General features: G+C 44.1%; 1 protein-coding gene across 2 annotated transcripts in view; it reads left to right on the top strand.

The window, feature by feature from the left end:
* The window catches only part of ZNF774 (zinc finger protein 774), a 35,617-nt gene that overhangs the window by 10,452 nt on the left and 10,237 nt on the right, over nt 1–14,928 (top strand). The window contains exon 2 of one of the 2 annotated variants that reach the window (XM_035024191.1): nt 11,081–11,230. The exons of the other annotated variant lie outside the window; for it this stretch is intronic. The gene's annotated coding sequence lies outside the window, so the exon portion shown is untranslated. The remainder of the gene's footprint in view (nt 1–11,080; nt 11,231–14,928) is intronic. 2 annotated transcript variants of the gene reach the window in all.

The following is a 14,928-nucleotide window of genomic DNA, read 5'->3' as shown; positions in this document are numbered from 1 at the left end:
GTATTCTTTTTGGTGCAATTGTAAATAGAATTATGTTCTTAACTTCTCTGTCAGTTCATTATTAGAGTAAAGAAACACAACAGGGGCACCTGGGTGGCTCAGTCGGTTAAGCATCTGCCTTTTGACTCAGGTCATGATCTCAGGGTCCTGGGATTGAACCCCATGTCAGGCTCCCTGCTCAGCGAGGAGTCTGCTTCTCCCTCTCCCTCGGCCACTCCCCACTGCTCATTCTCTCTCTCTCGTTCAAATAAAGAAATAAACCCTAAAAAAAAGAAAAAAGAAACAGAACAGATATTTGTGTATCGATTTTGTATCCTGCAACTTTACTCAGTTTATTAGTTCTAACAGTTTTTTGATGGAGTCTTTGGGGCTTTCTATATATAATATCATGTCCTCTCACCTAGTGACAGTTTTACTTCTTCCTTTCCAATTTGGATGCCTTTTCTTTTTCTTGCCTAATTGCTGTGGCTAGGACTTCCAGTACTACATTGAATAAAAGCAATGAGAGTGGACGTCCTTGTCTTGTTCCAGATTTTAAAGGAAAACCTCTCAGCTTTCACCAGTGAATATGATGTTGGATGTGGCTTGTCATATGTGGCTTTTATTACATTGAGGTACATTTCCTTTATATCCACTTTGTTGAGTGTTTATCATAACTGGATGTTGAATTTTGTCAAATGCTTTTCTGCATCTATTGAGATGATCATATGATTTTTATCCTTCATTTTGTTAATGTGGTGTATCCTATTGACTGATTTGTGGGTATTGAAACATCTTTGGATCCCTGGAATAAATCCCACTTGATCATGGTGTATGATCCTTTTAATGTATGGTGAAATTAAATTTGCTAATATTTTGCTGAGGATTTTTGCATCTGTGTTCATCAGGGATATTGCCTATAATTTCCTTTTTTTGTAGCATCCTTGTCTGATTTTGCTGACAGGGTAATGCTGGCCTTGTAAAATGTGTTTGGAAGACTTTCCCCCTCTTCTATTTTTTGGAAGAGTTTCCCCCCTTTCTATTTTTTGGAAGAGTTTGAGAAGGATTGGTATTAATTGTTCTCTGAATGTTTGCTGAATTCACCTGTGAATCTGTCTGGTCCTGGACTTTTATTTGTTGGAGGGTTTTTGATTACTGATTCAATCTCCTTGCTAGTAATTGGTGTGTTCAGGTTTTCTATTTCATCATGTAGGTTTATAAAAATGTCTGTAAGGACAGGAAATTATATGAGAATCTGTCTATTATATTTTTTAATGAAAACCTTATGAACTGGTCACTAAACATATTAAAAGATCTGTAATTTCACTAATAATACAAAATATACATTAAAACAATATATCATTATGGGGCGCCTGGGTGGCTCAGATGGTTGAGCGCCTGCCTTCGGCTCAGGTCATGATCCCAGGGTCCTGGGATCGAGTCCCACATCGGGCTCCCTGCTCCTTGGGAGCCTGCTTCTCCCTCTGCCTCTCTCTCTCTCTCTCTGTCTCTCATGAATAAATAAATAAAATCTTAAAAAAAAATTTTTAAACAATATATTATTATATGATGATTGTATTGGCAAAAATAAAAATTGATAATACCCAGTTTGATGAAGATGCAGAAAAACAAGCACTATCATAAACTTTTGGTAGAAATGTAAATTGAAGGAGCCTTCTGGAATGTGATTTACAAGAATTTATCAATATTTTATTTTTTTTAAGATTTATTTATTTGAGAGAGAGCATGTGTCTTGAGTGGAAGGAAGGGCAGAGGGAGAGAATCTCAAACAGACTCCCTGCTGAGAGCAGAGCCCACTGCAGGACTCGATCTCACAACCCATGAGATCATGACCTGAGCTGAAACCAAGAGTTGGATGCTTAACTGACTGAGTAGCCCAGGTGCCCCTTTAAATTTTTTATTTTAAGTATGCTCCATGCCCATCGTAGGGCTTGAACTCATGACCCTGAGATCGAGTCACTTGATCTACCAACCAAGCCTGCCAGGTGCCCCAGAATTTATTAGTATTTTAAAAGGGCATACCCTTTCTTTTATTTATTTATTTATTTGTTTATTTATTTTTGATTTATTTCTTTTAGAGAGAGCATACTAGTGAGGCTAGGGACAGAGGGAGAGGAAGAGAGAATCCTTAAGTAGACTCCCTGCTAAGCACAGAACCCAACTTGGCACTTGATTCAGGGCTGAATCCCAGGACCCTGAGATCATAATCTGAGCTGAAATCAAGAGTCAAGACAATTAACCGACTGAGCTACCCAGGCACCCCAGTGGGCAGGCCCTTTGAATCAGCTTTGCACTTCTGGATATCTATCCTAGAGAAAATTCATGCATACGCATATAGAGACCTGCACCCACTAGATGTAATATTTAAAAAATGGAATCAACCTAAATATTAATAAATAGTGGAGTGGTTATGGCTTTGCCATAATCCGGGTACAGTTGATTCTCATTATTTACAGAAGTCATGTTCTATGAAGTATTGCGAACACCGAATTAGCAAATATAGAACATTGCCCTTAGAAGAAATACAGGTTAGGTTCCTGGAAGCCTCTACTTTCTTTTCTACATTTTTTTTCTTTTTAGGGATGCCTGGGTGGCTCAGTCGGTTAAGCGTCTGCCTTCAGCTCAGGTCATGATCCCAGGGTCCTGGGATCGAGCCCCACAACGGGCTCCCTGCTCTGCGGGGAGCCTGCTTCTCCCTCTGCCTCTCTCTCTCTCTTTCTCTCTCTCTGTCTCTCATGAATAAATAAAATCTTTAAAAAAAATTTTTTTTCTTTTTAGATTTTTTTTTAAGATTTTATTTTTAAATAATCTCTACACCCCACATGGGGCTCCAGCTTACAGTCTTGAGATCAAGAGTCGCATGCTCTGCCAACTGAGCCAGCCAGGTGCCCTATGTGTGTTTCTGTTTAAAAAGACACTTTATTGGGGAGGGGGGAGGGGAATAGGGTAACTGGGTGATGGGCATTAAGGAGAGCATGAGATGTAATGAGCACTAGGTGTTGTGTGCAACTGATAAATCACTGAACTCTACCTCTGAAGCTAATAATACACTATATGTTAATTAATTGAATTTAAATAAAACAAAATTTTAAAAAATAAAAACACTTGACTTAATAGGTCATTTCTTACAAATAATTAATTGCATGGTCTTTCAATGATTTAAAGCCAGGGGCTTTGGAAGTTATTTGCCTTAAATAGGTTCATTTGCCAGCATCTTCAGAAAACAAGCCAATCTAATCAGTGTCGTAAACCAGCTCTTCATATAACCCTTTTACTCACTGACACTTAGCAGGTATTTTTAAAATTCTTCGGCAGCTTACGGATGTGCAGAACCTGACTTGCCTGCAAGTTTAACATTTTTTGGGACGCCTGGGTGGCTCAGTCGTTAAGCGTCTGCCTTCAGCTCGGGTCATGATCCCAGGGTCCTGGGATCGAGTCCCGCATCGGGCTCCCTGCTCAGTGGGGAGTCTGCTTCTCCCTCTCCCTCTGCTGCTCCCCCCCGATTGTGCTCTCTCTCTTTCTCTGACAAATAAATAAATAAAATCTTTAAAAAAAAAATTTAACATTTTTTATGCTGTGTCACCTTTTGAAACGTTTGAGCCAGTCAGTTCTAGTGGAAGAGATTTAACATTTTCCTCCAAGCCTCACAACAATGTTGTCAACTATATTGTTACATTGGCTGTCACCTCATGAACCCACAATGTAGCCACTTTTCTACCTTTGCCATAAGTTTGTCATGCACTGTAAATAGTGACTTTAGCACTTTCTGGGGCAGCCTCATGTGCAGATTGGCTAATTTCCTCCACCCTTTTCCTAGATGTATGCATTGTTGATTCCTTAACATAGAATTCACAGCCAACCCACACTGACTCATGCCTGAATAAAGCTCATCTAACCATGTATTTTCTCCATAAGGTGCATCAAAGCCTTCCTTTTTTCCCCAGTTTTATTGAGAAATAATTGACATAAATCACCGTGTAAGTTTAAGATGTACAGCAGAATGGACTGATTTACATATATTGTGAAATGATTATGACAATAGGTTCAGCTCACATACAGCCTTCCCGATCCTGGGAACACTAGATAGCCCCGCAACACTGTTTTTCATTTAAAAAGTGAAATCAACAACAACAAGCACAAAAATGCAAAAAGCATGGCATTAAATAGACTGCCAAAAGGGCACTTGTTTGTAACATGAAAGCTGAAACAAGAAAGCAGAGTCTCGCCTGTTCAGCCTCAGCTGGGGACATGCCCATCAAGCAACTGAAAGTGTTCACTGCTCTGCATGTGTCTCTAAGGGCCCCAGAAGGGCTGGGAGTATTCACGTGGGGATTACAAATAAATTTTAGACAGTAGGCAAATTTGCAAATAGGGAATCCACAAATAATGAGTATGGACTCTATCTGTTAAAAGGAATAAGGTAGATCATCTATCTGTTAAAAGGAATAAGGTAGATCAGTAGGTACTTGCAGAAGGAGGCCCACGATATGTGTTTGAGAAAAGAGAGCCACAGAGAGCTATGTACAAAGGTTGAAAAATCAAATCCTTATGAGAGCCAGAGAGGCAACATAAAATGGGGAGGTGGGTCAGTGGAAGACTTCTGGGAATAGTGGGGGCTGGAGAAGAGGAGGGCTCATCCCACCTGCAGGGGACAGCCCATTGCTCAGTGCTACTCTGTTCTAGGCAGAAGTGTGGTACGAGTGTTGCCTTACCCTGCAAGTTTTCAAGATTTTCATGAAAATATCCCAATTTGAGGGGCGCCTTGGTGGCTCAGTCGTTAAGCGTCTGCCTTCGGCTCAGGTTGTGATCCCGGGGTCCTGGGATCGAGCCCCGCATCGGGCTCCCTGTTCGGCGAGAAGCCTGCTGCTCCCTCTCCCACTCCCCCTGCTTATGTTCCCTCTCTTGCTGTGTCTCTCTGTCAAATAAATAAATAAAATCTTTAAAAAGAAAAAAAAAAAGTCTGGAAGGATACACCATCCACCAGACCTTTAACAGTGATTTCCTTGGGATACAAGAAAAGAATGAGGCTGTTGAAGACAGAGGTAGGGGGCGCCTGGGTGGCTCAGTTGGTTAAGCGACTGCCTTCGGCTCAGGTCATGATCCTGGAGTCCCGGGATCGAGTCCCGCATCGGGCTCCCTGCTTGGCAGGGAGTCTGCTTCGCCCTCTGACCCTCCTCCCTCTCATGCTCTCTGTCTCTCATTGTCTCTCTCGCAAATAAATAAAATCCTAAAAAAAAAAAAAAATTAAAAAAAGACAGAGGTAGGTCTTCACATTTTCTGTATTATTTGAGACCTTGACCATGAAAATATAATTATGTATGATTTACCTACTTTAAAAGGAAGAAAAGGGGGCGGCTGGATGGCTCAGTGGGTAGGGCATCTGGCTCTTGATTTCGGCTTAGGTCATGATTTGTGAGACCAAGCGCATCAGGCTCCTCACTCAGTGTGGAGTCAGCTTGAGATTCTCTCCAGCCCCTTCTGCCCTCCCCCCGCCACTAGTGTTCTCTCTCTCTCTAAAATAAATGAATAAAATCTTTAAGAAAAAAAAAAAGAAGTGATGCCTTGGTGGCTCAGTCAGTTAAGCGTCTTCAGAAGCTCAGGTCATGATCCTGCGGTCCTGGGACCAAGTCCCACGTTGGGCTCCCTGCTCAGCGGGGAGCCTGCTTCTCCCTCTCCCGCTGCCGCTCCCCCTGCTTGTGCTCTCTCTCTCTCTGGCAAATAAATAAATAAATTTTTAAAAAAGGGAAGAAAAGAGCCCTATGAATTTTAAGACCAAAGAATATTAGTCCTGTAGCCCCCTACATTGATGGGGCAGTATCAGTGCTCTCTGCCTTGGATTGCCAGCCCTCAGGAAGCAAAGACCATATATATATATATATGGTCATGATCCTGGGGTCCTGGGATTGAGTCCCACATCGGGCTCCCTGCTCAGTGGGGAGCCTGCTTCTCCCTCTGCCTGCCGCTCCCCCTGCTTGTGCTCTCTCTCTGACAAATAAAATCTTTAAAAAACAAAATAAATAATAAAAAATAAAATAAAAACATTTTATTTTTAAATAATCTCTATACCCATCATGGGTCTTGAACCTACAACCCCAAGATCAAGAGTTGCATGCTCTACCGATTAAGCCAGCCAGGTGCCCCAGTAAAGATTGCATTTTTTTAAAAAAGATTTATTTAATTATTTGAGAGAGAGAATCTCAAGCCGACTCCCTGCTGAGCTTGGAGTGGGTCTTGATCTCAGGACCCTGAGGTCAGGACCTGAGACAAAACCAAGAGCTTAACCCACTGCACCACCCAGGTGCCCCCAGTAAAGATTGTATTTTTAATTAGCATGGTTTTAGTTGTTTAGGGAATGTTTGTTTTCAGGGAATGGGAACCCACTTAGAATAGCTCCAGACTGAAAGGGAGATTTGGTGGGAAGGTGTAGGGCCACCTGGTAGCATGGGGCAGGGGCAGCAATGAAACCAAGCCCACAGGGGACTACATCCGAAATCGAGAAGCCATGTGGCCAGGCCCAAGATCCAGCCCCCTTGTCCTTCCTGTATCTGTTGCTGACACTGGATTCATTCTTCGGCTTGGCAAGTCCGCTTCCTCAGCTCACTACACGGGGCCCCAGTAGCACCCTCAGGCGAGGGTTACCATGACCTCTCTGGTCTTGCAATTTCAAGTAGGGAGTCCCCAGAGTGCCAGGTCCATATTCCTGGGAGAGAGAATCTGACCACTGAGTTTGAGACCTAGATCAAAAGTCCTCTCCCAGTCTAACCATCTATCCAGGGAAAAGTGGAGTCCTATGGTGCACACTGGCCCCAGGGACCCACTCCAGCAGGGAAGGCATTTCTCGCAGGTGAAGGATGTGGCCTGGGGAGGGACCTCAAAAGTTGTCCACAGGTGTAACCACAAGTTCCTTGTTTATAGGCACTTGTAAATGCTGGATCTGATAGTTCGTCAGGAAGGTAGCAGAACAAAGTGGCCAAGATTCGGGATTTTGTTACAATGACCAACCATCCTGATTCCCAGGGGAGCAGGAGTGCTGGGAAGTGCTGGGAAGAGGGGTGTGAACCAAGAAAAGAGGAAGAATAGGTGAGAGAGCAGGCAATTCGGTTTTGGCCACAGCTTTTGCAAGCCCAGTCGCTTCCTATGTCTCACGGGACATCTTTGAGAAGCCTGATAAAGCTTCTGCATCTCTGAGCTTCTCTGGGGGACCTGGCGTGGGAGGAGGGCAGGAGGGGGCATAGTTGTCTGCAGGCTGCTGAAGCCGCTCGTTAGTCAACGTTTGCCCCTGAGGACATCAACTCCTTCTCTCTTAGGAGTTGAGCAGCCGGACTGCTCCAGCCGTTACCATGAACACTAGGACCCCGGACAGCCTCTGTGGCCGGTATGAATCTGCAGGGGCCCCATCGCGTGCATCCGCGCCCTTGGAGGGGCTCCGCAAGCCACAGAGAACCCGCATGGCAGAAGCATGGGTGCTGGTATGGGGCCAGGTCCTGTTTCGTGCCCTCACGTGACCGGAGGGACCTGGAGCAGTCCCAGAGCAAGTCACTGCTAGTTTGCTGGCCAGAAAGCAAGGCAAGGACAGGATTTGAATGGCACATAAAGTGAGTTTGGTACAGATGGGGACATTGCCATGGTGCACTGACCCCGAGATGCACACTTTATTCCCTTTTAGTGGCATCAGTGAATTTGGGATGCATCTTACAACTGACAAAATCTCAGAGCTTAATTGACAGTTTCATTCCCTTTCTTAGTGGCCTGTGGTGGCATTTTAGATGAAATACGGTAATTTATTTAGGCGGATGTGTGTCAGCATGTCTCTTGATATCCTGGGCCCAGAAATATTCTCACAAAAGAGGCACGCCCATCTCCTATGGGAAAGACCCATAAAAGGAAGAGCAATTAACAAATTCATAAATCAGGGACCTCGTATTTCCATTGTTGATAATAAACAGTCACTACAGTTAAAGACCATTTGTTGCTTGTAGATAGTGCTTGAAAATGTTTGTCAAGGTCAATTCTGGGCTGTGAAACAAAAGTTCTCTTGTGTGTTCATGGTGAGGAATGGCTTAATGAAGGTAGAACTCCATGCTGAAGATTAAAGCCTCCTTCGCTTTGACAAAAGTGCAACAGCAGGATTCCACTTTTTTTAAGATTTTAATTTATTTATTTGAGAGATAGTGAGAGCGAGAGAGAGATCACAGAGGGAGAGGGAGAAGCAGACTCGCCGCTGAGCGGGGAGCCTGATGTGGGGCTTGATCCCAGGACCCTGGGATCATGACCTGAGCCGAAGGCAGACACTTAACCAACTGAGCCACCCAGGAACCCCAGGATTCCGCTCTTTTAAAAAAATATATTTTTTAAAAAATTTATTTGAGAGAGAGCACAAACAGGGGGAGTGGCAGCAGGAGAGGGAGAAGCAGGCTCCCCGCTGAGCAGAGAGCCCAACACGGGGCTCAATCCCATCATGACCTGAGCCAAAGGCATAGGCTTAACCGACTGAGCCACCCAAGGACCCCCCATTCGTTTGAAATGTCCAAGATAGGCAGATCTATAGAGACAAAAAGTAGATGAGTGTTCGCCTAGGGAATGGGAGAAAGGAGGCATCCGGAGTCACTGAAAATGGGTGATGGGTTTCTTTTGGGGGGGGTGATGGAAATGCTCTGGAATTAGATAGTGGTGACGGTTGTCCAACATTGTGAATATACTAAACACCACTGAGTTGTACACTTAAAATTTTTGAATTTTATCTCAAAAACGTTTTTTAAATGAAGCCAACATAGCACATTGCCTGCAATCGTTAATCAAATATTTCTTTTGTTCCCATGGGATAGGAAAAGAAAATGCCGCTTAAATCATTATAGTAGAAAGAAATGCCATCTGATCTGCATTGTTCCCCAAGTAGTACAAAGTGAAAATCTTGTGGCTTTAATTTAGATCATCTATAGAAGTGTAATGTGAAGTATAAGATTCCCAGTAAATACAGTGCTGTGTTAATGTCATTAAAAGTTAAAAATGACCAGGGTAGACGAACCATGAGAGACGATGGACTCTGAAAAACAAACTGAGGGTTCTAGAGGGGAGGGGGGTGGGAGGATGGGTTAGCCTGGTGGTGGGTATTGAGGAGGGCACATTCTGCATGGAGCACTGGGTGTTATGCACAAACAATGAATCATGGAACGCTACATCTAAAACTAATGATGTAATGTATGGGGATTAACATAAGAATAAAAAAATTTTTTAAAAAGTTAAAAATGACCAAAATTTTAAAAGGCATTTAAAAGTTAAAAAAAAAAAAAAACCCCCCCCCCCCTCACCCAGGGTGATTCATGTGACTATTAATGTTTGGGAAGCACTGTTCTAAAGTTCATCTCCTTGACTACAAGACCTCCATGTCCTTCCCTCACTCGGAAAATTCTTCCCTTTTCTTAGAGGCATCCCCAGATGAGCACTACCTCCCTTGTTAAGCTTGGCCCTGCGACGTCCTCCAGGCAATACCACCCCACGAGTTAGGAGGGGGCCCCTCTCCAGTTCTGGGCTGCAAGGCATCCCTGAGCCCCAGAGAGCTGGTGCCCAAAGTCCCAGCCAGACTCTATTGGGCACGGCTCTCTGCATTTCTTTGTCTGCTTTCCTAAGTAGCTGGAAAAACACTCCAGACACCAAACTATTCCCCAGATTGCCTTCATCTCTTCTTCTCCCCAGGCACCTCTGTCCCCAAAATCTCCTCTCTCCTTTAAACAGAAAAGTAAGACACCAGATGCCAATACACATAAGAACATCAAATGGAGTAGGGAAAGAAAGAATTCTCCCTTCTCCCTGGAAATAACTGTAGTTTTGGCTCAGCCAAAATTTTTTAGTACGTGCACACACACACGCACAGACACACACACAGGAAAGATCTGTAGCAAAATATTAAGTGTTTTTTTAGTGGGTGGTAGGATTTCTCTATTTCTCTATTTCTAATTTTTCAAAACTGAATGCCTATTACTTACATAATCATAAAAATAAATAAAAGTTTTTTATTAGAGGAAATAAGAAACTTCCCACAGTGGTGGAATATGTGATTTCAACATGCATTTTTAAATAGAGAATGTCTGTCTTGCAAAAATTAGCCTGTGAGGGTTACAAAGGCTTCCTCATACGATTCACTGTACACAGAAAAGTCTTTTATGAGCGATGTTGGCTTACCAGAGACAAGAAACAAAGTTGGTTCCCAGATCTTAGAAGGAGGGAAGCCTTCTGGAAATCTCGGGCCCTCCTCCAAATGAGAACATATCTTTACAGAAGATAAACTGTATCTTTTGTAAAGAGGGAGTTCTTAAGAGAACTACTTCATTATGATATCAGTTGGTGATAATCCCTGCGGGATCCTTTTTATCACATTAGGCCTTAGATGCTTTGTTTCCAATCTCTACCAAGAAGGAGTTGAATTGGTTAATTATCCTGGAAGTGGTTCAGCTGCAAAGGGTTTCGAATAATTTTGCTGTTTGTTATTATGAACAAGGATGAAAGCTGCTCATTTTGTTTCTAATTTTATTCTCTTTTAGGTGAATTATCTGAACCCTTCACAAAGAGTACATTTAAATGGATAATTCTAAAACACAGCCTTAAAAAACTAATGGGTTTATTGAAAAAGATGTAAAATACAGAGGAGCAAAAGCTATCCCCACATTTATGTATGTATACGTGTATGTATACACATGCATGGATTTTTTTTTTCCAGCAGAAATGGTGCATTAGTGGGGAATTTTTCAATTTCAAGTGCCTGAACTTTACCACTCAAACTAGCTTAGGCAAGAAAGGAATATTCATTGACTCATAAAACAAACTTAAGGAAAAGTCAGAGTTATTTCTGGCCTCAGTGACCAAAGACTTAAAGTCTCTCAGGACTGCTTCCCTGCTTCTGGCTCTCTGTGACCCTCTCACTCTCTCAGGCTGCAGTTCATGTGGCAGGAAACAGGCTGCCCATCACCTCTTCCCATCTTCACCTGTAGGCAGGAAAAGGTCTTTGTTCTTTGGTTCCAGATTCAGAAGTGCCAGGCCAGGTCCTGACAGGCTCAGCTTGAGTTACCTGCACACTCTCTGACAGATCGTCATGGCCAGGTGGCACGGTGCTGTGACCGGCTCAGTCGGGGTCCAGTCCCCACTTCCAAACCACACCCGGTGACAGAGGGAGGGTCGTGTAAGAAGACACCAGCTCGCATCTGAACCAGGGTGCTGTTTCCTCCAGAAAGATCAGGTACCATTTCTTGTAGAAGGATAGTGTGCGGGTGGACAAATGACAAATATCTACTACATACCAATGGGATCATATTTCACCTGTTTTGCCACATGGTTTTTTTTTCCATTTTTCATTTTTCCATGTTCTACGTTATTTCAGTGGTGATAGCATTTAATGGCAGAATGCTATTCTATCCTGGAACCCAGACATGATGACTAGAAGTGACCAAGACCAGAGGCACCCACTAAGGTTGGCAGAGCAGGGAGACAGAGGATGCCCAAGTCCTTGAAGGCATCCCAGAGTTGCTGTCCCAGCCCTAGTTCCTACACTTTTTTTTTTTTTTTAGATTTTTTTTATTTATTTATTTGACAGAGAGAGAGAAGAGTGCATGAGCAGGGAGAGGGGCAGAGGCAGAGGGAGAAGCAGGCTCCCCGTGGAGCAGGGACCCCAATGCGGGGCTCGATCCCAGGACCCTGAGATCATGACCTGAGCCTAAGGCAGATGCTTAACAGACTGAACCACCCAGGCACCCCCCTACACTTCCTGATACATGAGAAAAACAGCCCCTAATTTGGAGACACCACAGGAGTCAGGTTTCTTTTACATATAGCCAAGTGCAGTTCCTTGTAGAGATGCTTCCAGGCAGCCTTCTGCCATTAAAAGTAGGCCAGGAAATTTATCACCAACGGGAGGAGAAGTGGGAAAGTGATGATAAGAACCGCGGAGGGGTTACTGACATAAGGAAATTGACATAAAAGAAATTGCTGCCTGTTTCTTATTTGAACTGTGAATGGAAACTGACCCAGAGAGTATCCCCAAGTCAACATGTGGTAGTTACATTAGGGTAGAAATGGCAGCCATAGATGAATTGGGCAGAAAGAGGGTCAGAGGTATAGCACCCCAAGACTTATGCTGTAGAGCATGGAGGGTTCTAGAAGTCTCCAAGTGCTTCTGATGAAGGTAATCGGAGTAGCCGAATTTGAGAGCCAGGAAGCCTCCCAAAGGGTCACCATATGGCTGAGGACCTGTGGCCAAGGTGTCAGGGCAGGAGCCCAAACAGGTACCAGAGAGAACAGGCCGCCAGGCGTGAACGGTCAGTGGAGATGAAATGAGTCCAGAGGCTGACACGGAGATCTGGTGAGGTGAGGTGAGCACGAGTGGATGAGCAGGAGCCAGTGGAGAAGGTCAGCTGAGAACTGGGGCCCCTTTCCCCAGTGCTTCCCCTTGTAACCCCATGTCATCTTGGGAAAGGGTAAGTGGAGGGGAGACCCTGGGGGGAGATAGACAGCTCTCATAGGGAGTTTAAACTTTAAATTGACTAAGGTTTACCCAAATTTGACTATTTTAAACCCAAAATGTTATTTTAAACTAGTAAGCTGAATAACTGCCCAGGAATGAGAATCTCCTGAGGAATCTTAGTTTAATTATAGACACTTAAAAAAAAAACCTTTTTTTTTTTTTTACATCTGTGTCATACTGTGTACATTGTGACTGCCCTCCCCCCGCTCCCCCGTACATGTCTCTACTAGAAGTTTCCTGAAGGAGGTGTCACAGGGGTTTGACAGAGTATGTCACAAGGAAGATGTCTTAAAATTCACTTTAGTCCTGTGGCAGCCAGTCTCCAAGGTGGCCCAATGATCTGTGCCCCCTAATATTCAAGTCCTAGTCCCATATTGTACCAGGGTTGGTCTGCATGACCAAGAGCACATGACAGAAGGGATGGGATATCACTTCCGAGATTAGGTAAGCTTCTGCTTCTTTCAACTCTCTCACTCTAGGGAAACTAGCTGCCATGTTGTGAGGAGAGGCCTACGTGTGAGGAGACCTCCACATGAGTGAGCTTGGGAGCACATCCTCCAGCCTCAGTCAGGCCTTGGGATAAGTGCAGCCCCAGTCCACACCTGGAACACGATCTCATGGGAGACACTCAGTTGGAGACACCCAACTAATGTTCAGATTCCTGACCCATAGAAACCATAATAAATGTTTGTCGTTTTATACCACAAAGCTTGAGTGGTAATTTGTTATGCAGCAATAGATAATATACTCCCTTAGAAATTCCAGTTACATGGGGCGTCTGGGTGGCTTGGTCAGTTAAGTGTCTGACTTTTTTTTTTTTTTTTTTTTAAGATTTTATTTATTTGCGAGAGAGAGAACGAGAGACAGAGAGCATGAGAGGGAGTGAGAGGGAGGAGGGTCAGAGGGAGAAGCAGACTCCCTGCCGAGCAGGGAGCCCGATGTGGGACTCGATCCCAGGACTCCAGGATCATGACCTGAGCCGAAGGCAGTCGCCCAACCGAGCCACCTAGGCGCCCAAGTGTCTGACTTTTGATTTCAGCTCAGGTCATGATCTCAGGGTCGTGAGATTGAGCCCCATGTTGGGCTCTGTGCTGAGCGTGGAACCTGCTTAAGATTCTCTCTCTCTCTAGGGCGCCTGGGTGGCGCAGTTGGTTAAGCGTCCGACCCTTGGTTTTGGCTTAGGTCATGATCTTGGTGTCATGTAATGGGGCTCCACGTGGGGCTCGTGCTCAGCATGGAATCTGCTTGAGAGTCTCTCCCTCTCCCTCTGCCCCTCCTACTTGTTCTCTCTCTCAAATCTTAAAAAAAAAAAAGATTCTCTCTCTCCCTCTGCCCCTCCCCCCTGCTCACTCTCCCTCTCTCAAAAAAATAAAAACAAAAAAATTTTTAAAAATTTAAAAAATCCAGTTACAGCACCTGCTAAAAATCTTTCTCTCTTTTCATCCTCTCCTCCTGCATTGCCTTCTCTCTGGCACACCTGTAAGCACCCAACTCCTAACAGGTCATGGGCCTTCCCTAAGTGGCCACCTGGGGTCATGGCCTCATGTCCTCTAACTGGCTGTTTTTATTATACCATCAAGCTTCTCCTCCCCTTCTTCTTCCCACACATCTGCTTATGATGAATACAACGCTGAGAGAACAGGCTGGGGCAGAAGAAACAGAGGCCAGAGAGTGGTAAGGGATAGCCACAGTCAGGTTCAGTGACTTCATTCCTCTCCCCTCCACACTCCTCGCTGATTGACTGAAGAGCCATGGAATCTTCCTGATGGCAGAATTCCAGAAAGACCCCAGAGGGACCTGGAGATTCCTTTGATTCTCCAGGTCCTGAACTATATTCCAGTTATATGAGGCCTGGCACTCCCTAGGTTTGCAGGGTGTTCCTCGCTGTTTCTGGGTTCCCTTGAGATTGTTTTCCCTATTTCCGTCTAACTAAAATACATCTGCTAAGCAAAACCAGACATTTGCTTATCATGGACAGAATTCTCCCAAATACTACTGTGGTTATCTTGCAGATGACTACAGTGACATAGCAAAAATAATTGAGATACACTAGCTATATGGGGGGAAAAAGACCATATTATTTGGTATTTAATATCTTCTATGGTTTCTCTCCCCTGTTGGCCTGTGAGCTTCATGAAAGCAATGGTCATACGTGATTCCTGTGGGTAACCACAGTGCCCGGAACAATCTGGAATGTAGACATTCCCAGTAACTATTTGTTGGAAGATGTTGGAAGATGCACCATATATGTTTGTTGAAGGAATGGTTGAATTAGCATTGAGGGAGTCTTCACATTAGCCATGCACTGGTAATTCTAAAAGAACAGAATGTTGTTGTTGTTGTTGTTGTTGTTGTTGTTGTTGTTGTTCTTCTTCTTCTTCTTCTTCTTCTTCTTCTTCTTCTTCTTCTTCTTCTTC

Source organism: Mirounga leonina, unplaced genomic scaffold (genome assembly GCF_011800145.1).
Source record: "Mirounga leonina isolate KUSES-001 unplaced genomic scaffold, KU_Mleo_1.0 Mir_178, whole genome shotgun sequence".
NCBI lineage: Eukaryota > Metazoa > Chordata > Mammalia > Carnivora > Phocidae > Mirounga > Mirounga leonina.
Note: the sequence above shows the minus strand (reverse complement) of the source record. Positions and strands in the feature narration are given on the sequence as shown.